Genomic DNA, 25,175 nt, shown 5'->3' with positions numbered 1-25,175 from the left:
TTAACTAAAGAAAGAATTAAAACAATCTGAGGAGTGTTTATTCAAGAAAAATGGCTAAATCTCAGTATAAGCAGTAAGCAATGTGGCATTTTATTTTGCCGTCATTCTATCTTTCTCTCCTTAGCTATGTGGCATCCTTTTAAACCAACAGACTTGCAAACATGGTAGCTGTGAAAAACAGCAGCCTGGTAGCCTGGATACAGCAGAATGGGCTTGGAGTTCTTCAAAGCCTCATCCCTAGCGAATAGTCACCATTTGACCTATCTGAAAACTCTCTGAAGAGCTCCTTTCTTAGGGCTTTAGTTTGAACTGACTCATGACTCACTTTATGTGGACAGCCCTAAGTGCAGAGTGTGTGAAAAAAAAAAAATCAGGAACAGAGCAATTGGGTGGCTCAGTCAGTTAAGCATCCAACTTTGGCTCAGGTCTTGATCTCACAGTTCATGAGTTCAAGCCCGCATTGGGCTCTGTGCTGACAGCTGAGAGGCTGGAGCCTGCTTCAGATTCCCCTCTCACTCTGCCCCTCCCCTGCTTGTGTTCTCTCTCTCTAAAAGGTAAACATTAAAAAAAACAACGAATAATTGCTTAACATGATGACTGCTGAAGCGGTGTTAAAATTAAAACTAATAAGAAACTAACTAAAAAACTTAAAAGAACATATTGAGTAATGAGATGTCCGTACGATCCTTTGAAAAAACCTTTGATAATACTGGGAATCTATAAACCTACGCATATGCACAAGGCTATGCACATGCCCAGAACAGTCCTGAGACGGTGCTAAGGTCACACTTCTGGCTGACCTTAAGGTTCTACACAAGAAGTGAAGGACAGTAGTCCCGAGAAGGTCCTAAGATCTCACCTCTGGCTGACCTTAAGGTTCTACACAAGCAGGAAGTAAAGGATAAGGCGGACTTGTATAAGCCCGTTGGATAAGCCCGTTGAAGTTTTGAAGGCTTGCCCCAAAACATGGACTAAGTTCCTTAGCAAAGGCTGGGCGACATATTAGCTTATGGCATTTAAGAAAATGCCTCTGTATGATCACCATTGACTACGAAATTAATAGTAAAGAAACTTTAGTAATGGGATACAATAAAGAATATAGAATTTAATGATTTAATTCGGGAAAAATCACTAAACAAACAGCAGCAGCAGCACAATAGTGATAAGCAGCAACAACAAATCCAGGACGCGGGATATAAATCTGATTTCCAGAGTTTACACACCATATTATTTAAAATAGCCAGGCTTAAACAAACAGTTAGGAGATAAAACAATGAAACAGAATAGCATGATCCATACAGGAGAAAAAAAAGTTGTCAATAAAAATTGTCTCTAGCAACACCAGATACTGGACTTACTAGACAAAGACTAAATCTATTTTAAATAGATTTTTTTTTAAGAAAAGAAAACCATGCCTTGAAAGTCAAGACAAAGTCTGAGAATGATGTCTCATATGATAGAATATTATTCAGCTCTAAAAAGAAATGAAGTTATAGTACAACATGAATGAATCTTGAAAACATCATGCTAAGGTTGAAAAATGCCAAACACAAAAATTCTCATATTATTTAATTTCACTTATATGAAATATCAAGAATAGGTAAATCTCTAGAGACAGAAGGTAGACTAATGGCTCTCAGTGGCTGAGGGCAGGGGAGAATAGGGTGTGACTATAATGAAAATGGAGTTTCAGAAGAAGAAATGGATATACATATATGATATATACTTCCTTATTTTTTGATGAAAATCACTTTCAGATGGAAACCTCTTAATAGAAATACAAAAATAAATGTTGTAACATATTTCATCACATTAACTTGATTTGTTATTGCTGTTGTTTTGAGAAAAGAAAGTGGAAATAACCTCTGAGTTTTCCTTTCATAAAGACAGTTATTAAACTATCCCCACTTCCCTTGAGACCCCCATAAGCAGGAATTTGGTTAACATTTTTAAATTATTTCACATATTTCTGAATAATATGCAGTATTCTTTAAGTAATTTTGATTTAAATAAATGCAATTATACCATATATATTTTTCTAAAACTTCATTTTTTCACTTCATATTATACTTTAGAGATAATTGTCTTTGAACCATATACCTAATACTCATACTTTTTAAACTGTCCATTCAAATTCCCCTCTACTCTACTCTATCCTGCTTTGTGCCCTTGAAAGCCTGACTTTCATGGACTATATCAACAGAATCCCCTTACTATCTGGGTTCTTACTGAGTTTGGTCAATGGCAGGTACAAGCAGGAGATCAGAGTGGAAGAGAACAAGGGCACTGTGTTTATTCCTTCAGATTTCTTTCTATGACTCATGATGGGATGACGTAACCCTCTATTGAAACCACAGCTCCTGCGAAGGGTAGCTATCTCCAAACAGCTATATTGCCCATATTTTGATAAATGCCCTTCAACAAGCCCATTCAAGTCTCAGGTGGTACTCTGGGATACTTCGCTATCTTCATGGTTTTCCTAACCCCCCCCCCCATATGCATGTAAAACTTTATTAAACTCTTTCAAATTTACCCAATTTGGGTGTACTTTTTGTTTTCTGCTGCTAGCCTGATATACCAGAAAATTTTTCTTTTGTTTTTATCATCTGGGTGGATATTAATTCTAGTTACTGACATACAGAAGACATACTGGAAGGCAAGTAGATAGATAGGTAGTGGGAGGAATTGAGTAGGGAAAAATTAGGGCTTCCTTTTTGAAATACTTGAGATGTCTGTGATATATCAAAATGGAGATGTGAAATGGACACCTGAAAATATGAATCTGGAACTCAGAGGACAGACTACATATATAAATACGTAGGGAGTTATCATTATAAAGTTGACATTTAATGCATGAAAATAGATCAGATCACCAGGAAGATCATGTAGAAAATAAGACCTGAGCGTTAAGATTGGGATTTTATGGGTAACAGCACAAGTATGGAAATATCAAAAGACAATAGCAGTTACAATAGTAACACTAAGAAATATATAATGAATAAAATTGTTGAATGAAAAGCAGTATCATTTATATAGATAAATTGTTCAATTTATAGTAAGTGTAAATATTTCAGATTTTTACATGTAAGCCTTAGTTTGAAGCATATGAGAAAAATTAATAATAGAATATAATATTAGGATAATTTAGCTTATGATTTTTAGTCTTGATGTGATGGAGACATAAAAAGGGAACCTATGATTCCCATAAACTTAGATAATAACTTTTTCTAAGTTATATGCAATATTTAAAATGTTTAACATAGGAATAATATAGTAAATATTTTAGAGCCAAGACAAACTAGAAATCAATCGTAAAAATGCTACAATTTAATTCCAAAACTTAAAAACCGTCAAAGGTTTTTAAGGTAGAGGAGGGACAAGTTTTAAAACTTTGCTTAGCCATAATCTATGAACTTTCTAGTTTTTCTACAGTGAACACAAATTACTTCTGTAATTTAAATATAACCACACTTTTTTAAAGAAAGAAAATATAGAAAACATTTTAATATCTTTACTATATTTCCTGTCATTCTTTTTAAATGAACCATTATGGTATGTTTTCCACAGTTTTTTCTATATTCATTCCTGAAAACTCTAATTTTCTAACAGGAATTATAACTCCAATCCTGCAGATCATCACCAAGAGTCGGTTACTTCTCCCACTTTTTCCTGACATGTTTTTTGTTTGCTTGTAGCAGGGATTTGGAATCTCTTCCTGCACAAAAATGATTACACAACACATCCAAAAAGGTAGAGACAGAGGCTAAGATCCATTGTTGGGCTCTGCATTTCAGAATCAAGATTCCAATGATAATGGCCCAAGTGGGATGTGTTACAGGATGCCCTTCTCTTCTTATATTTGTCCAGGCAGTCTTCTCTTTATTCTGTAAAGGGAAGCCAGATATACCTACATAACAGGAATCTGTCACATAGTCTCATCTGTCTTATAATCAGAGAAAGTTGCATTCATTTTCTAATACCTCGGTTTTATTTGGTCTGTCTTCATTTGTGACCTTTTAAAATCTTGTTCTGTATCTTCACTCTATTTTAGTAAGAAATTGGGACAGGACACCTGAGTGATGCCCTTTTGACCTTATAGTCTTTTTTCGAGTTGTAAAAGATGTGTATTGTGCAATGGAGGCTATTCTAGGAGAGATATAAGTAAAAAGTTTTAGTAGCATTAGAAACCACAGAATGTCCAGATAGCTCTGAGAAATAGGATTTGTCTTACTGCATCATGTTGATAAATGAGGTAAGATAGGCAGGCCACCTGCTGATTCTTTGTAAATGTGTGAAAGTATATTTTCCACTTTCAAGCAGAGCAGCAACTAGGTAGAAGTGTCAATCTTGCACTATTGGAGAACCATACCAATTATTCCACAATTTCAGCCACAAAAGTACTAAGGTAGATCTGCTTATTTAAGCAGTAACTGTATGCTCTTTTTTTGGGTAGACTAGAACTAGAATTGTTCTACCTGAACCATTTCTGAGGATGTAAGATCCTTCCAGATTTTACTGATTTGAACTGGTTTGTGAATTTCTCCACCTAGACTAAGTTGCTAAAACAGTAGTTCATAAAATACCATGTTGTGCTCTGAAGTTTGCTTGTAAAAAGCTGAATCTTGGACTATGGAGCTCTATGAGAAATAGACATGTTTACAACCCCATAAGCATTGAACTATTTCACTTCAGAACACACAAGTCTGAGTGCAAAGACTATCGTGGAATTCACATACTGCCACGGGCACTTGCTTTACTATGATTTCTTGGGGCATGAGAAGAATTGATTTCTTACAATCTTCTTTAGATCTCTATCTATCTTAGTTTCCTGTCACAGTAATTATACGTTCCCCAACTTACTCCTTATCCAAAGGATCATTCTATAACATTTTCTGAGTTGTTACTTTGTTTTGGACATTGTATATAACCAGCCCTTCAAAAACTAGCTAGTCTGAAAATACTCTACTTAAGAGCAACTAAAGTTAAGTCGAGCAAGTCTAGTTATTAAATGATTCAGACCCCTGTTTCAATAAATGTCATCTGAATTAGAATGAAAAGAAGTGTGGCTACAATAGCCCTCTCAAGATCATAGATCTCTTATCAATCTGTCTACAGAAATCTTAGTAAGTAAAACATTTGAGAGCAAACACTATACCAGCTCTTTTTCTAATTGACATTTTAAGGAAACTCCTCTACTCCTGAGTAATAAATAAATAGACCTGATATATTTTTGTCATCATAAATGTTGCTTTAGATAGAAAGATCATACGATTATAACTTCATATATTTCCTTAAGTCACAGGTTCTTTAAAGACATTTTTCAAATATTAATTCATAAATCCTATAAATATAACCTGAAATACCATAGCCTCAGCATTTTCTGTCAAGTAATTTGTTCTAAAGTTTACAATAGGGCAAAACTGAAGCTACTGTTAGCTTTAAACTCACCACGTTATACTACAAAACTTAATTATGATTTCATTCATGATTATGTACCTTCTTGAACTATCAATATCTATTTAGATTTCAGCACTTTTTGTTTTACCTTCATCCATTTCAAACACACTGGTTTGTTTTTAAATAAAACCTCTTGGTACTAGTAATATTATCAAGAAAAAAGAAATTACAAACCTTGATGCCTAGGCATTTTGGAGATTTTTCATTATATATTTGCATATTTGAGCTTATCATAACATTTGAAAGCATTCATACTACTCAGGGTAGTAGAATGGGTTTTTCTATCTTAGGATGTTAAACCTAGGTCATGACCTTACCTATTGTTTTATCCTGTCCATTACCAGCTCAGCTACTTTGTGCCTGTTATTACTGCCTGAGAGTTTCCATTTCTTCATTTATAAAATGGAGATAAAATAGTACAACCTCAGGTCTGTGATATGATTGAAAAAGATAAATCAACTAAAGTGCTTATTGGACTACCTGACACATAGTGTTTAATAAATGTTAGCTATTAAAATGGCAGAGGCATCTGTAAATAATAAATATGAATTTAATCATGTATCCTTCCTAATGTGGCTCCTTAAAGCCACCTTAAAGCACTGGCTTGGATTTAATATTGTCCAAATAATAAATCTCTAAACATGGGCCACTGAAAAATGGTAGAGCTAACTTTGTTACTAAGCAGGGATGCATTCTCACGTTAGCCGAAAATGATTTTATCTTGAGAGAAGAAAATATGAAATTTGCACTCTATCTTAGACCTTAGTCTTCTTTATCTTAGTTAAATTTAGTTCAATTCAATAAATAAGCAATTCAATAAATAAGCTTTTAAGATACCAAGTTGGTGTCCTACAGATATAAAGGATAAATAAGATCTGTCCCTGTCCTCATTTTATAACCTAGTGCCATTGAAACATACCTGGATTAAAAAACAAAACAAAACAAAAAACCTCTCTGATTATATTTTATATAGTGGAAATGTAAACACAGGGATCTAGGAACAAAGCATGGTATTATTCATTTAGACTAAGAACAAAAGGGGAAGAACACTTAGCATTGGAACAAGGCTGCGCCATGGGTAAGAAAACAGAAAAGTGAGAAGAAAGGGATGTCTTTCCAACTAGAGAAAACAGAGGGCTCAAAGGCAGAGAGGCAAGCAAGAATGTTAAAGGTCACTAGCACATTGTATCAATTTGTAGTGCATATAAATGTAATGAGTACATTTGAAAACAAAGGATTTAATTGTCAATATTTTGCCTCAAGAGGAGACGCCAATAAAGTAAGACATATTTTCCTGAATAAAATTTGTGTTTTTTAAAATTATTTTAAAATTTGCTTAACAAAAGTAGTTCAAAATGCTGTATACTGCTTTAGTGCAGCTCCTATGCTTTTTAAAAATTATTTATTATTTGCCAATGACAAATAAATGTCTAGTCTTTTGAAATAAATTAAACACAATTAAGATATTTCAAATTCAGAAGAATCAAAGTATATATATATATATATATATATATATATATATATATATATATTTTTTTTTTTTTTTTTTTTTTTTTTTTTTTTTTTTACTTCAAGCTCCTAGTAGGAATTGTAGCTATTTCCCATTTTGTGGCTTAGTGCCAAAAGTAATTTTATTAGTCAAATGAAGTTAACACATTTCCATTTAACTAAGGGCAATTTACTCCCTGCTGGTCATTTACAGTTTTCTCTCTTAATGACTGACTTAGTAAAAGCAAAAGATTGCCTAAGGCTGTTGCTCAGCAGGTCATTAACAAGTTGTAAATGAGATGGACATTTAGACCATCACTTCAATCTTCTGTATAGCTAATCAAACAACACAAAACCAAACAAAACAACAACAACAACAACAACACACCTAAATTGTATTAGATCATGAAAACTCTTACCTGAAATACCTATTACATTCCTGCCACATGATACCTTGTAGTCCAGATAATCTAAATGACATTTTGGTAAGGGGTAAGGGTTAAGACTGTGTACTTCTTGTTGTGTTTTGTTTTATTCAGTGCTTTATCACAAAATGAATCCCATGTGATAGTTACCCATATCAAGAGAAAAAAGAGCAAATGGAACCCTCAAGAACCCACTCCTCATGTTGTCCTATCTAAACCACTTAACCCTCCCTTCCCATCCTAAGGTAACCACTAATCCGGCAGTTATGGAAGTGCTCCTGAGTTTTCTTCATAAACCCAACTAAGTATTTAGGTGTTTAGATGCCAACTAAGTATTTGTCTAAACACTGTGGTTTCGTTTCTTCTCATTTTAAACATTAAATATATAGACTACAGAGTATTTAGATTTTTTGTCTGGCTTCTTTTGTTCAACATTGTTTTATGAGATTTAACTATGCTACTGCATGTAGTGATACTTGTTTCCGTTGCTGAATATTATTCCACTCTACAAAAAAATCTGCTTATTGATTTAAATATTGATGGACAATCCAATTTATGCCAGTTATGCATATTGCTGCCATTGGGCAATTTTTTATACACTTCTTGGTGCATATGTGCATAAATTGCTGTTGGCTATATATATCTGCGTGTATGATTTTGGTTCTTATAAGACATGAAGTTTCAACTACAGTAAATAATACTAAACTTTCCTCACATAGCAGTAGTTTATGTGAGCACCCTCGCCTATACATCCATACTAACATTTAACATTCATCAGACTTTTAAATTTTATGCATTCGGGTAAGTGTTGTAGAGTTATCCATTATAGTTTTAATTCCCATTTTCCTTCTTACTAATGAAGTTGAGTGTCTTTTCATAGGCTTGTGACCACTGGATATCCTCTTTTGTAAAATATCTTTTATGACTCTAACCCATTTTCTTCTTGTATTTGTTAATGAAAATATAGTAGTAGTAATATATATATCATGGATATATGTATTGTAAATGTATCTTTCCATTTCTTTTTTTTTTTAATGTTTTTATTTTTGAAAGAGATAGAGTATGAGCGGGTGAAGGGCAGAGAGAGAGGGAGACACAGAATCCAAAGCAGACTCCAGGCTCTGAGCTGTCAGCACAGAGCCCAAAGCAGGGCTTGAACTCACAAACTGAGGTCATTACCTGAGTCAAAGTCGGACGCTTAACTGACTGAACAAACCAGGCGCCCCAATATATCTTTCCATTTCTTAGTTTATCTTTCCATTCCTTTAGTGGATTCTTTTAAAGAAAATAAGGGTTTAATTTCAAGGTAGTCCAATTTATCTACCTTTCACTTTCTGTTAAGACTTTTCTGATGCTTACTTAAGAAGTGCTTCCATACTCAGAGTCAAGAAAATAATCTCCAATATTATTTTATAGAATTGTAACAGCTTTACTTTTTTGCATTTAGGTAAACTTCCCCCTCCTCCAACCTGACATGATTTTGTTTGGTATCTAGCAAGGATCAAGTATTTGGTTTTTGTTTTTTCTTTACCATAGATATCCAATTGTTCGATACTATATATTGACAATAATTATTTTGCCCTACTGTCTGCAGTAAACTTTTGGTAAAATCAAGGGTCCATATATGTCCAGGGCTGTTTCATAGCTCTTTGTTCTGCTACACTGATCAATTTGTACACTTATACGAGTACTCTTTTTTTCTTCTTCAACAGTGACTGTGCTGTATGTGGCTCTTAAAGCTTTTATGTATATTTTGCAATTAGTTTCAAGTACACTCATACTTTCACATAACACATACAGAGATTTTTATTGGAAGTATATCAATGAATCAATTTATGGAGAACAACATTTTATGAGACTATCTTCTAGTTCATGTACAAGGAACCTTCCTTCATTTACTTAGTCTTTTTGCCTTCTTTTATGAATACTTCATTGTTTTCTGGAAGATGTCTTAGGTATTATTTATTAGATTTGTTCATATATATTTTAATTCGATGCCATAATTTTAGATGGCACATATATATTTATTTTATTGTAAGCTTATTGATTGTATAGAGAAATGTAGATGAGTTTTGTATATTGATCTGGTATCTAGCAACTTTTTAAGTCACTGTAATGATATTCATTGACTTTTATTTTCTTTTAAAACCACAGGAACATAATATTCTTTGAAAATAATAACTTTTTATTTCTTGCATGAGAATCCTTATAATATTTGTTTCTGTATTTTGCATGCCTCAATGGCAGAAGACAAAATATTATAAAGAATTGATAATAGCAGGCTTATTTATCTTATTTTAGAACTAAAGGAAAAGTTTTAATTTTTTTCCCTAGAATAGATAACAAAACTCACACAGTGCTTTTTATTCATCGACTGATATGATCTGATTGTTTTTCTTTATTTTGCTAAAATATGAATTACTCTGTTGTTTAGAAAATACTAAGACAATCTTGTATTCATAGAATCAACCCAACTTTTCCAGAATGATTTATCCTATTCACATACTGGTAAATGTGATTTCTTAGTACTTTTTTTTTCTTTTTTTTTAGAATTTCTATATCTCAGTTATTTAATGAGTTTGACTTCCAATTTTGCCTTTTGTATAATCTTTTCAATTTTCAGTATGCAGGTAATGCTGACATCAAAAAATAAATTGTGGCACATGTATAAAATAGACAACTCTATGGCACTTTTTAAGGAATAAACTAAGATTTAGACCAGTCTCCAAAAATAATGAAGAGTAAACAAATAAAAGCTAAGCTGAGGGTCCACACAATATGACACAATTTTATAGTGTTTAAAATATAAATAATCCAATTATAGAAGATTATTAGATATAAGCATGTGATTAAAGGATAAAACCATACATGGAAAAGATAAACATTGGTGGGGATGGTAATCTTGGGTAGAGATGAACAGAAGTGAGACTAGGGAAAGAGCCCTCAGTTTTTTTTTGTGATGTGTATTTTATGTTTGTATTTGAAAAGTATTAGAAGCATATATGTTATACAACTGGATGGCATGCAGAGATTTCAGTATACTTTTATATTTTTATGTCTATATTTGAAATATTTTTAAATAAGTTAAATAATGAAAACTTTTAAAAATTAAATTGAGAACTTTATTGTATGAAAGACATTAAATTAAATAATATATGAAAAGCATCTTTTTCAGAACCTACCATATGTTGATTGTCAGGGATATAATCACATGATGGCTCCCAATAATGATATTATTCTTATATGAATCCATATGATAATAAAGAGCAGTAAACTACTATAAAGACCTTTTACATTTCCTTCTAAATTCCTAATGATATATAACTAATTTTATATAAATGATTTGTGTAAAAGGTTTGAATACTTTTTGTTTCTAAATTAATGAGCTCTTAATAATGATTAATGAGGACTCAGTTGCGAGGTTAGAGACTAAAATAAAGCCTGTATAATTTATAAAATTACTGGATTATATAACTGCATGTCTAAGTACTACTTGGTTTTCAACACAGCTTGGTCAAACAGTTAAAATGGCAACAGGAAATCTGTTCTCCCCACCTTCTGGCTCTGTTTTCCTCATGGAGCCTCAAGGTGGCTCCAAAGTAGTCCAAACTCACATGCTTAGTTCTGGCTACTATAACAAAGTACCATAAATTGGATAGCTTATAAATAACAGAAATTTATTTCTCACAGTTCTGGAGACTGGAAGTCCCAGATCCGGGTGTCAGCATGGTGGAGTTCTGGTGAGCTCTCTTCTGTGTTCAGATTCCTGATTTCTCCTTGAATCTTCATATGATGAAGAGCAGAGAGAAGAAGCAACCTCTCTCCTCACTCCTTATAAGGGCAATAATCCCATTCATGACAGCTCTACTCTCAGGAGCTTATCTAATCCTAATTAACTTCCAAATGCCCTGAATCCTAATATAAATTAATTGATTCTTCTTGAAATATAGTAGTTTGTAAACTCACAGATATAATTTCTTAGGTAATCTGAATTTAAATTTTTTTAGGGGTGCCTGGGTGGCTCAGTGGGTTAAGGGTCCCAACTTCTGCCTCAGATCATGATCTCACGGTTTGTGAGTTTGAGCTCTGCATCTGGTTCTGTGCTGACAGCTGAGCCTGGAGCCTGTTTCAGATTCTGTGTCTCCCTCTCTCTCTGACCCTTCCCTGCTCACAGTCTTATCTTTCTCTCAAAAAGAAACAAATATTCTTAAAAACTTAAAACAAATTAAATGCTGTTTCAAAATATGAATTAACTTTATAATAAATTGCTCTTATTCAATTATTAATGCAATGGTTAATAACACCTATTTGTAGGTCCATATACTGACAGGAATTATCCATTTGGAAACTTTGCATATTTGCCTCTATATACCTATCTTTTTCTTATCATCTGTGTCAAAATATTGAAAAATGTGTAACAGATGCATCATTGAAACTTCTTTAAATAAAAAACAAACAAATGCATTTAAATCACATCTAACTTTTTTATGATGCAATTGTGAATTAGGTCCTTGTTTTATTGGTAATTAGAGTGTGGAACAGATGGTGTAGACTTTGGCAAAAAGTGATAATCTCTCCAAACTAACATGTTGTCAACTGATTATTCATAAAATAAGGATCTATTCCCTTGATCAAGAGTCTGTTTTAAAGGTTAGGAAATAAGAAATATGTTTCAACTATGCAGACACGGTATTTCACAAGCAGAGAACACCTTCCTGATGCTATGAGTCTTTGGTACTTTCTGTTAGTTGCCATTCATTTGAGAACTGTTTCATTAAGTCTTTGACATGATCATTTTCATAAATTTTCCCATTATTGTTAGCAAACCATCACAGACATTCATGTACCCAATCACTCTAATTATTAGTAAGCACAGTAAGAAACTCCCCTGTTTTCATCATGTATTTCTCCTAAACTACTCTTTCTCTGAATTCTTCAAAGAGATCTCTGTAAGGGTGCCTAGGGACTCTAGGGGTAAGCCAGAACACCTCATCTTGCCTATGGACTTGACTCCATTTCATATGCAAAAGTAGAAGATAATCCAGACAATCAGGAGGCCCAGAGCCAACTTCTAGAGCACGGACTTAGTCCATATATGCCCAAGGGGATGCCCAGAACCTATCTCCTGATAGATTGGAAAAAATAAATGACCAAGTAAAAGGCTAAAGGGAATAGCCTACCTTGGTTCTTGGAACTGACTGTATAGATCTAATACTCCAGGGCTTTCCTTGCCCTGACCCTTAACCCACCACTCCTATGGCCATGTCATGTTCCCACCTGTGGCCTATATGCTCCTTGGTATTCAAAAGTTCAAATCACTGTAAACATAAAGACATCTTATTCTTTCTAACTCATCCAGATTTCTCCACTGTACACAAAGATAGAGAGGAAGGGTGATAAGGAATGTATGCACAAGTATATGGAAAGTGAATACAGGTACAAGCTAATAAGTAAGTATTTGAGTATCCAGTGGAGGAAACGAATGTGTGTTAGTTGGCACATTCAGACTGACAATTTTTTGAAGCAAAAAAAAGCACTAAGGGTCACCTTCATTTTCAGAGAAGTTACAATCTTTGTGTCTAGAGAATTGCCAGCAAAATGGAAAGTTCTAGTCTTTTTTTTTTTTGGGGGGGGACAGAGAGAGACAGAGCATGAATGGGCGAGGGGCAGAGAGAGGGAGACACAGAATCGGAAACAGGCTCCAGGCTCTGAGCCATCAGCCCAGAGCCCGACGCGGGGCTCGAACTCCCGGACCGCGAGATCGTGACCTGGCTGAAGTCGGACGCTTAACCGACTGCGCCACCCAGGCACCCCATGGAAAGTTCTAGTCTTTAAGAGATACACATATTAAGTGAAGATCATAGGTATGTTAAAAAAATAAATCCCCCATTTCTTGGATAGCCATCGCCTAACTGTAATATTCTATCTAATATTTGACAAGACTGTTCTAACTCTTTTGTGCACAAAAGTTACATTGTATATTTCAATGTGGAATCGTACTGCTATTTGAAAAGTTTTCTTCAAATTTCAGAGTTAAGGTGGTAGCTAGTTAGTGTCCAATTTGAAATCCTCCAACTCCTCATCAAATTATCTATAGAAAAATGGAGAAAATGCAAAATTGCACCAGAGAAATTGAAATAATTAATCTACAATCTGCTGGGCATCAAGAGGAGTTCCTACTAATGACAGCAGAAATTAAATTCCATAGCAAAACACCATGACCAGTTAGAAAGCTAATCAGATTTTCACCCACACCTAAGGAACATTCCTGGTTTAGAGACCTAGAATATTCACTGTTTAAGGGAGGGAAGTCATATCCCTAAGGCATGGAAAGGTCTTTTAGAGGCAATCAAGGCAATTTCTCTTCATCTCAATTCCATCATTAAGATCTCTCTGCTCTACAGTTATTTGTGACATTATAATTCTTAATAATAGCATGTGATTTGGGTTGGAATTAGGTAGTTATTGCCACACTGAATCATTGGAAATTAAACAGTTGAAAAATGAAGAACTTAAACCACTGAATTTAGGTATTCTATACTTACTTAATATTTCTGTCATGATAATATCGAGAGACTTTGGGAGTGCCTATATGTAAAACAGTTTAAGTTCCAAAATTCCACAAATATCCTTGGTGATAATTATGAAGTAATTATCAAAGTATTTTTGTAAGTATATTTATTAAAATTCTGTAATAAATACTAATGCCTTTTATTGATGATGGAAAGAACCTTATAACTGTTGTTCTTGCCCTGGTGTTTGTGGCATTTATGAGTATCTGGAGGTTGGTGAAAAAAAAGATCTTCAAGTTAATGTGAATTAAGTTATTCTACAATTTCCACAATTAGATTATCAAGTAGAGAAAGAAGTCAATCTGGAGAAAAATTGTATCTCTGTGAGGAGATGGAGGTTAACTAAATTCATTGTGGTAATCATTTCTCAATATATACATATATAAAATCATTAAGTACACCTTAAATTTATAAAATATTATATATCAATTATATCTCAATAGAACTGGAAAAAAGAAGACAGATTAGGGAGATGGCTACTAGTGTGTTAACCTCCCTCAAGAGGTTTTTATGTCATTAAACACTCAAATATTTAAGTCTGAGGGCAGGATATGAATAACAACTTGACCATTAGTAAGAGAGAACAAGTAGTAAAAAAAGTCACCTTGACTATATGGACTGCTGTTCACTCAACAAGGAACTCATAAACAAGAACATTTCTTTAGCCGATTAAATATACTACAGGGGCGCCTGGGTGGCTCAGTCGGTTAAGCATCCAACTTCAGCTCAGGTCATGATCTCACAGTTCATGAGTTCAAGCCCCACGCGGGCTCTGTGCTGACAGCTCGGAGTCTGGAGCCTGCTTTGGATTCTGTGTCTCCCTCTCTCTCTGCCCAGCCCCTGCTTGTGCTCTGTCTCTTCTCTCTCTCTCTCTCTCTCTCTCTCTCTCTCTCATTCAAGGATGAATAAATAAACAAACAAACAAACAAACTACAATATGAAGGACTACAGTAGTCTTTCAAATTTCAAGGCAAAACATATTTTTGATAAAGGCATACTATGGGAAAGATAACTAAGTTTTAGAAATAAGTTTACTCTGTATTCTTAGGAAATTAAAGAAAAAATGGATGACTTAAGATAAAAGAGTAAAAGTGTGATGGAATTATAAGAGATTAAAGTAAGAAGACTTAAAGATTCCTTTAGGGGCGCCTGGGTGGCGCAGTCGGTTAAGCGTCCGACTTCAGCCAGGTCACGATCTCGCGGTCCGGGAGTTCGAGCCCCGCGTCGGGCTCTGGGCTGATGGCTCAGAGCCTGGAGCCTGTTTCCGAATCTGTGTCTCCCTCTCTCTCTGCCCCTCGCCCGTTCATGCTCTGTCTCTCTCTGTCCCAAAAATAAATAAACATTGAAAAAAAAAAAGATGATTCCTTTAAAAATGAAAACACAATGGTCCAAAATCCTTGGGATGCAGCAAAAGCTCTTCTAAGATGGAAGTTTATAGCAATACAGGCTTACTTCAAGAAGGAAGAACAATTACAAATAAGCAACCTAACCTTACACCTAAAGGAGCTAGCAAAAAGAACAAACAAAACTCCCAAACAGTGGAAGGAAGGACATTTATAAAGACTAAGGCAGAAATAAAATAACACCTAAAAAAAAACCAATAAAACCAGGAGTTGGTTCATTGAAAAGATCAACAAACTTGGAAAAATATTAGCCAGCTCATCATAAAACAAAACAAAACAAAAACAAAACAAACAAAAAAAGACAAAAACAAAGAGACAGGACTTAAATGACAAAATCAGACACGAAGGGAGAAATAACAACTGACACCACAGAAATACAAAAGATCATAAGAGTATTATAAAAAATTATATGACAACAAAGTGGACAACATAAAATAAATTAATAAATTCCCAGCAATACATAACCTACCAAAACTGAATCAGGAAGAAATAGAAAATCTGAACAGACCAACTTCCAGCCATGAAATTTGAATCAGTAATAAAAACAAATCCTAACAAACAAAACTCCAGGACCAGAGAGAATCACAGGTGAATTTTACCAAACATTTAAAGAAGAGTTAATACCTATTGTTATCAAACTATTCCAAAAAATAGAAGAGGAAAGAAAGCTTCCAAATTCATTCTATGAGCCAGATTTACCCTGATACCAAACCAGATAAAAACACTATAAAAAAAAGAGAACTACAGCCAATATATATCTCTTCGACTGCCTGAAGGACCACATCCAAGTGGTTTGGGGGCAGAGAGCTCTGCTGGGCTCCTGGAGGGATTGGCTCTCCCAGCGCAAAGTCGGTGCAGTCATCAAGGAGGAGGCCAGGAGCTGTGCAGCTGTGCTGTGCATTCTCAGACACACATGCTTTCTAGGGAGCTTGCACCTTACGTGTTCATCACATGCCAGTTTTACTAATTGCCTAGAGAAGCTATATGACAAAGAGTGAAGGCCATAGGCTGTGCACGTTAGACAAAATATTCTTGCATGTGGGTCTCAGGGTCCTTAGGTAAGATTTTCATTTTGAGCTGGGGCAGCTGTGTGTGTGTGTGTGTGTGTGTGTGTGTGTGTGTGTGAGAGAGAGAGAGAGAGAGAGAGAGAGAGAGAGAAAGGCACAAATTAAAGAGATTAAGGGGTGCCTGGATGGCTCATTAGGTTAAGTGTCGGACTCAATTTCAGCTCAGGTCATGATCACAGTTCATGAGTTTAGGCCTCACCTCAGGCTCTGTGCTAACAGTGCAGAGCCTGCTTCAGAGTATCCTCTCTCTTTTTATCTCTGCCCCTTTCCCCTCACACATGCACTTTCTCTCAAAACTAAATAAACATTAAAAAAATACATTAACTCAAAAATAGCAACATTAGAAAATAAAAAAAGAGAGATTTGATGTCCAAAAATATTAAAGAAAGATTCCTAAATAATTGTTATAAACATTAAAAATACATATGTCCAAATATATGTCAAAATAATGTCTGCAATCAAAATATAGAACATTAAAGAAAAAATTGCTAATCTAGATCTAAAATTCCAAATCACATAGTGAAACAAGAAAACTGGTGTGGAAAAATGACATGGAAGTAAAATTAAACTTATAAGGTATATTACATATGAAATATGAAATTAACAACTTTTTCATCCCTAGTAATTATATAATGTATTCTGAGCTTAAAGTTTTTTACTAGTATAGAGACATTATTTATACCTTTAAAATTTCTCAAAGATAGCCTATAAAACACACTATATTAATGAAAAGAGTAAAAATAGAAAACAAAGTACATGATAGACAACCAAAATAACGCTTATGATAACCATTATAAATGGATTAAATTTCCCTATTAAAATTCAAAGACTGCCTGACTGCATTAAGAATACATGCTTTTAAAATGGATTTACAATATATGTATATATGTGTGTGTGTGTGCATGTAGTACCAGTCAAATATAGATGGGTTTATTAGATAGATATTTAATTACATATCCTAAGAAAATGACAACTTTTCAAGTTCCTATTATATTTTTTAAGAATCACATAATCTTTTATATTATTATTAATAATTTCCCTAGTGCAGAAATCATTAGATGCATGTACTCAAACAACAACCAAATAAAATTAGACATTATCCATAAATGTGTGGCTAGCACTCTATATGTGTTTACATCTAAACACACTGATACCATATGTTTATCTCTTCTCCCTAATAAATATTAACTAAATTATAGTTATAGAAGAAAAAAAAATTGCCCAAAAGGATAAGAGACGGGGTAGGGAGGTGGGCGAAGCATAACTGAATAAAGATTTAAATCAAATTTTCAAAGGCTGAAATTAAAAAGGATTTGACTTCCTGAATAACCAAAACCAAAACAACAACAACAACAACAACAACAACAACAACAAAAACACTCTGGATGCAAGGCCACCAAGGCAGATGGAGGGCAGAGGACTTAAGAAAGGAGGCTTGGGCAACTGGGTGGCTCAATCCATTAAGTATCTGACTCTTGATTTCAGCTCAGGTCATGATCTCATGGTTTGTGAGATCAAGTCCTGGGTCAGGCTTTGCGATGACAGTGTGGAGACTGCTTGGGATTCTCTCACCCTCTCTTTCTACCCCTCCCCCACTCATGCTCATTCTCCCTCTCTCTCTCTCTCTCTCTCTCAAAATAAATAAACATTTTTTAAAAAAGGCTTAATGTATTTTTTTAATTGTTTAAGGTTTATTTATTTTTGAGAGAAAGAGACAGAGCAGGAGTAGGAGAGGGGCGAGAGAGAGGGAGACACAGAATCTGAAGCAGGCTCCAGACTGAGCTGACAGGACTCTGAGCTGCTAGAAGCCACAAACCACGAGATCATGACCTGAAGTCAGACACTCAACTGACTGAGCCACCCAGGCACCCCTGTAAGTCTTTTTCCTAAATTAAGGACTTTTCAGCAACTTCCTCTGTTCCCTTCCAGAAAGGCATCAGCCAGCCCTGACATAAACTGCTCTAACACTCCTTCCATGTGCTAGATTCTCTGCCCACCCCAGGGAGGATATCCTTGAATGCTTCTGCATCTAGGCACATAGATTCTTTCAACCTTCTAAAACTGAAACACTACCTACCTAAGTGGAATATTAAATCACAGTTTTAAAGCTCTACTCATAATTCTGAACAGGTATCAAAAATAACTAGACATGAAATAAAAACAAGAGACAAATGGAAATAAAATCAGAACTCAGGAGTAAATAAAAAGCAGAGATAGTACAGAGAGCAAAAGACAGATTTGACTATAATTTACATTGCAGAAAGTTAAAATAAATTATACACTCATAATCAAAAAGAGGATACAGTAAAGCGGAATAATTAGAAAGCAAGAAAATTCATGAAAATTAAAAATTAAGGACTCTCACAGGAACTAGACAATAAGAGAAGAGAAAGGACAAAAAATGGTAAAAAGGGAAATTATGGAAATTAAAAAAAATCTATTTGTATCAGCTCCAACGTGTAAAGAGCTTAGAAGCTGCCATTCCTATCCTTACATCAAAGAAAAAATTGTACAAACTGAAAATTAATGACTTTTATTATACCCAAGGTAAATCAACACTCTAGAAATCTGAGAAGACAGACACTACATCTATTTCTCAGAGAAATGCAGCTATGATGTGATTATCTGGACCAGAAGTTGATAGATTCACAAACTGGTATAAAACACTTAAATGACTATTTCTGCCAAATTACTGCAGGCTATATGTGGACCAGTATGAGTGAAAACTTCTCAGGTCATAATCTTAGGGGGGACTCCTACGCTCCAAGAGAAATCTCATTGTGGTTCTGGCGGGGTAGAGTTTTTTACAAAGCTAAACAGAATCATACCATTTGATTTACCAATTCCATGACTAGGTTTTTACCCTACTCACTTGAAAACGTGTGCCCACAAAAACACCTGCACTAAGAATATTTATAGCAGCTTTATTAAAAATCACTAAAAACTGGAAACAATAAAGAGACCCTTCAATAAGTAAATGGATAAACAAACTGATACACCCACAAAATGAGATGATTCAGGGTAAAAAGGAATGAACCATCAGCTTTGAAAAGAAAGAAATGAATAATAAACACATTATATTAAGCCAATCAGAAAGGGCTAAGTACTGGGTGAGTCCATTTATATGACATTCTGAAAAAAGTAAAATAATAAAGGCAGTAAAGAGATCAATGGATGCTATGGGTTCAAGGAAGAGGGCTAAATAAGTGAAGTGCAGGGTATATTTTAAGATAGTAAAACTATTCTGAATGAGATTGTAGTGGTAGATACATAACCCTACGAATTTTTTAAATCCATGTTAACTTTACAACACAAAGAGCACCTCACTGTATGTAAAACTTAAGAAAAGAACAGCAATCACTATGGAGGTTGGGGAATCCCAGAATGGAATGCAGATTGTTACCCAAAACCGTATGGCAAATGTATGAAACAATCTCACCCAGGGAAGGTGAAAAGTGCTGATTAACATAATTTTGGTAATACATGGAATCCTCAAGAATAAAGGCAAAGAGAACCACAGGTATTCTGTATTCTAGTTGATAAATTTGTTTCTCACACAGGCAAGGGTTAACAATTCTGAACACACAGTACATATATACTCTGAATTGAACAATGAAGTAAATGAATGGTGGATGGTGAGCTCCAGGCTTCTAACTGTTGGAGTGGTTGCAGATAAACAAGGGGAGAAGACTAGACTGATCTGTCTGGTAATGGATAGAGTTGGAAACATCAGTATAAACTCCAATTTAACTTAATATAGACACATATGATTACATACAGAAGCATTTATAGGTGTGTATATATGGGTTTGTATACACACATGTATTTCCTTTTCTGTCAGCTGAAAGGGCTTGAAAACAGTGATACACCAATAGCAAGAAGAACACTCAGTGCTCAGATCCTGGATTCCAATATCATTTTCCAGTGAAAGGAACCAGCGTTCCTTGAAGAAGTGGTTGATTCTAGGACTGGGGCAGGAAATACATGAGAGGAGCCTGAAGTATCTTGTAGTGGCAGAAAATTAGGAAGTATTTGACAAATTTTACAGGGATGGAGGTATGCCAAAGGGACACAGGAACCCAAATAAAATAGCTCCCTAATGCCAAAGTGGAACAATTTGAGCAACACATTACATAAAACAGCAGTAGATTAAAATATCAAGTATAAAATGCATATACATGAGCTCTTACAGATACTAAAACATTTTGCATACATAAATCAGAATAGATAAACTGTTCAGGCAGAAGAATTCCAAATAGTTCATATAGATACTCTTCCCTCACAGAGGCGGAGTGGTGTTACTCCCTACTCTGTAAGTGTGGTCTACTCATATTGACTTTCAAACACTATGGCACGTAAAGGGGAAAAAAATTACAGGGACAAACCTCGCCAGGTGATCACAATTAACACTAACAATGATAAGTCAGTTGTGTTGGCAGTGTATACCTTTGATACAAGGCAGTGAAAATGACACTTCCCCTCAGTGATCTTCCTTAAAAATACCAAAAGAAAAATAACCCCAAGTCTAGTCATAAGAAAAACATCAGAAAAATCCTAATTGAGGGACACTGCAACACTACTTGACCATTACTACTTTAAACTGTGAAGGTCATTCAAAACACAAGAAGTCTTTTGAGCCAAGAAGAGATACGACAACTAATCTTTATGTTGTATCCTAGATGGAATCTTGGAACAGAAAAGGGGCATTAGGTAAAATGAGGGAAATTGGAATATAGTATGAACTTCAACCAATAATAATGTATCAATACTTGTTCATTAATTTTGACAAATGCACCATACTAATATAAGACATTAATAATAGGGAAGACTGAGTGTGTGGTATATGGCAACCCTGTTTACTATTTTGTAACTTTTCAGTAAATTTAAACCTATACTAAAATGAAAAATTCTTTGAAAAATAAAAGAAAAATAAGCACCAAAAAATCCCACCTGTGACAAACACAAACATTGAGATTAAAACGGCTGCATTTATCTTCAACATAATTAATAAAATATAAAAAAAATATTTTGCACACAGTACTTCATCGTGAAACTTAAAAACACTGGGATGTAAACAGAGGGTAAGAAAATTTACCAGAGAGTAAGAGCAACACACACACACACACCACCACCACCAACAACAACAACAACAACAAACAAGAAATTGGATTCCAGCATAGGAATAAAGATCAGAATAGAATCAACTTCTCCACAGAAATGTATTTCTTTGCAGAAACATATACAAGAGTGATGAAATATCTTTAAAATTTGGAAGAAAATTATTTTCAACCTAGTGTTCTATGCTACCTACATTATCATTTACGCCTGAGGTTAGAACATCAAAATAAAATGAAAAAAAAAAAAACTAAATAAATACATAGACCCCAATAATCTACCTAACACATACAGTTTCTTAGGAAATAGTTAGATGGTATGCTGTAATAACAGGGAAGTGAATAAAATAAAAGCATCACATACTATTTGAACAGAATAACTACCCATTTCACTGCATTTCTGAAACAATTTTAACAAAGTGTTAGGGAATATACTGACTATTTCACCAGTATCCTGAGTCTAGATAGAGAATAAAGCTTACTCATTTGTTTTCCTTGGTACTTTTATGAGCTTTAAGCAATACATGAATAAAAGGAGAAGAGTTGTTCTTAAAAAAGAAAATGTGATTGTGTGGCATTTACTTTAGGTCATGGTGGCATTTTCAAATAATAAGAATAAATGAATTAATTAAATGAAGCTCAATTATTTTTAGAAGGGTATATAATTTATTAGATTTACATAAGATTTTCCTATTAGAATTAATCAGGCTTGTTAATATTGTAAAAAAAAAAGACATCAAAAATCAACATGTCATATAGAAATTCACATTGATTGCCAAACTAAAACTAAAATAGCTTACTGCTATTTTAACATATTATAGAAAGATAATTTGAGCCTTTTTAAAAACTACCTTGAGAATAAAGAATAAAAAGTTTCACATTATCCTAATTTTAAACTGCAGCCGCTTCTCTGTCCATATTTGAAGCTGTCTCTCTTCAATAGTGGGGAAAACACTCTTCATCTACCTCCCCTCAAAAGATTTACATTAACTCTTTTTTTCTTTTTTTGCAGTTTCTTTTCTGTAACAGCTGTGCCTTCTCAAAATACCCCACAGGAATGATTTTAGCATGGTAACAACCAACATGCTGCTGCTTTGTATTACTTTCATAGACTAATTACAACAGAAGCTGGAAAATCTGCTTTGTCTCCAACTTTACACATGAAAAATAAGATAGGCTCAGAATAAACAGTTTACACTCTTATCCTGTGGAAAAACGGTGAGGGCTGTCAGTGGAGCTACATTAAGTAACGAGTACTAAGAGAAGGTCTTTTGAAGCTCTTATCCATTTTAATACACTGTGCTACAGAGGAATTGAGGAGAAAAGTTTTGCAAAACTCTGTAAAAAAAAAACAACACTTGGTCTTAGCTCTTAAAAAGGTTTAAACAAAGAACAGAGATGATGATAATAATGAAGCATAGTCTGTAAATCCATAAAAGCTCAGGTGTGAAGGATTTTCAAAGTAATTGCATATTAATTTGATAATGTTTTCACAATATTTTAATTTCATGCAAATAATGATAAAGGAAAACATTCCACTTTCATTATAAAATACTTCTCTTTATCTCCTTCAAATTACTACCATCATTTCATTTAAAACACTTTTAAAACTTCTTCCACGTTATGATGCACAATAAATTATACAATATTCATTCTACTAACCATTCCTTGAGGTATGACTAGGAAAATATGTTTATTACTTCTGATTCATTATCTTCATTTTGTTTACTGAAATTATTAATTTTATATTTCTAGCTCTGCTTTGAAATTATCATTTATTTTCCTGAGAGGAAATTTTACCTGGGATGGCATATGAAAGAAAACATTTTTCATTTTTATTACTGGGACACTTTTCTCAAATGTTCATTATGTTTCCATTATTTTGTGGAAATTGGATGGTGGAAGAGGATGTGTTGTTATATTAAAACATCCTCAATATAAATCATGAATTATCTGTTACTAAGGCCCACGTGTAAAATAATAACTTTAGAATTTGACATAGATTTAGAAAGGATACAAACTGTAATCAGTAGAAAGGGTAAGATAATATAGTAATATATTTGCACAGAGTACAAAATATTGCTCATTCTAGATAAACATAATTCACTAGTAATACTTTTACACATCACTAATACATCACTTATGCATTAATTTATACAATAATATGTCAAAGATTCTGCTGTGGGATTTGTAAGATGGTTAATAAAAGCTTCTGAACATGAGTTAAGGAATAACACACTATGGCCCATGACATCTTGAAAATACAGTTGATCCCTGAACACATGGATTTGAATGATGCGATCCACTTTACATAAATTTTTAACAAATACAGTACTATAAATGTATTTTTTCTCCCTTATGATTTTTGTAACATTATCTGTTCTCTTTATTGCAAAAGCATGGTATGTAATACATAAAAAACAAAGCATGTATTAATCGACTGTTTATGATATTTGTAAGGCTCTGGTCAAAAGTAGAATATCAGTAGTTAAGGGGCGCCTGGGTGGCTCAGTCGGTTAAGCGTCCGACTTCGACTCGGGTCACGATCTCGCGGTCTGTGAGTTCGAGCCCCGCGTCCAGCTCTGGGCTGGCAGCTCGGAGCCTGGAGCCTGCTTCGGATTCTGTGTCTCCCTCTCTCTCTGACCCTCCCCCGTTCATGCTCTGTCTCTGTCTCAAAAATAAATAAACGTTAAAAAAAAATTTAAAAAAAATATCAGTAGTTAAGTTTCTGAGAAATCAAGTTATCTGCAAATTTTCAATTATTCTAGGGGTCAGTACCCCTAATCCCCATGTTGTTCAAGGGTCAGCAGTAGTCAGCAGCGTAATTAACTCATACATTAGCCCACTCTGGGAGAATATGTAGGGTGAAAATGAGATGAATAGGAATGATTACTCACACATATGAAAATAAAATTTTCTTGGCAAAGACCATGGGACAGATTATATAAGGGTAATGGATGGAACTCAGATCTACAAACATTAATTCTTTTCTCATTAGAATTTAGAAAGCATTGTAGATTAACATTTTGTTTCACAATCCTTTTGTTAGATCCCTTTTTTTTGTATGATTTCCTCAGTAAAGTCTTTTTTCAAAATTCTTTATAATTTCTGTTTTTTCTAATCTAAGTGGAAAAAAAAAGGAGACATTTTTATTCATGGCCAAACCTGAAAAGTAAAGGTAAGAATTAGCCCTAAATATCGGAAATCAGAGTCATGAGGATCCCACTATTAGGAGAATCTAAAGAGAGTATTAGAATCACAAGGACCTGTTGGTGGGGACCGTTGTTTCTTCATGAGCTCTTTTGCCAGTTCATTGAGTACATTTGAGTGTGTGTGAGTGGGAATACTCATGATTTCTCCCTTCTTTCCTGAGGTTTTGATGACTGACCTGGACTTTAATCCTGGTAACAATATTTACTAAATCCAAGAAAAATGTTAAATTTTTTTTTGCATTTGTAATTTCATTCTCACCTCAAAACTAATTGAAATAGTAATTAGTATGTATAATATTCTCATTTTACATATAAAAATGTCAGTTTTAGATGCAGAGTAACTTGTAGAAAATAATAAAACACACTAAGTTCTGTCTTCAAGGCAATATGTTGGTCTATTTCCAGACATTGCATTGATTGAAAAATGTCCTGCAGTT

This window comes from Felis catus, chromosome A2 (assembly GCF_018350175.1).
Source record: "Felis catus isolate Fca126 chromosome A2, F.catus_Fca126_mat1.0, whole genome shotgun sequence".
NCBI lineage: Eukaryota > Metazoa > Chordata > Mammalia > Carnivora > Felidae > Felis > Felis catus.
The sequence above is the reverse complement of the archived record's forward strand: the minus strand, read 5'-3'. Positions refer to the sequence as shown.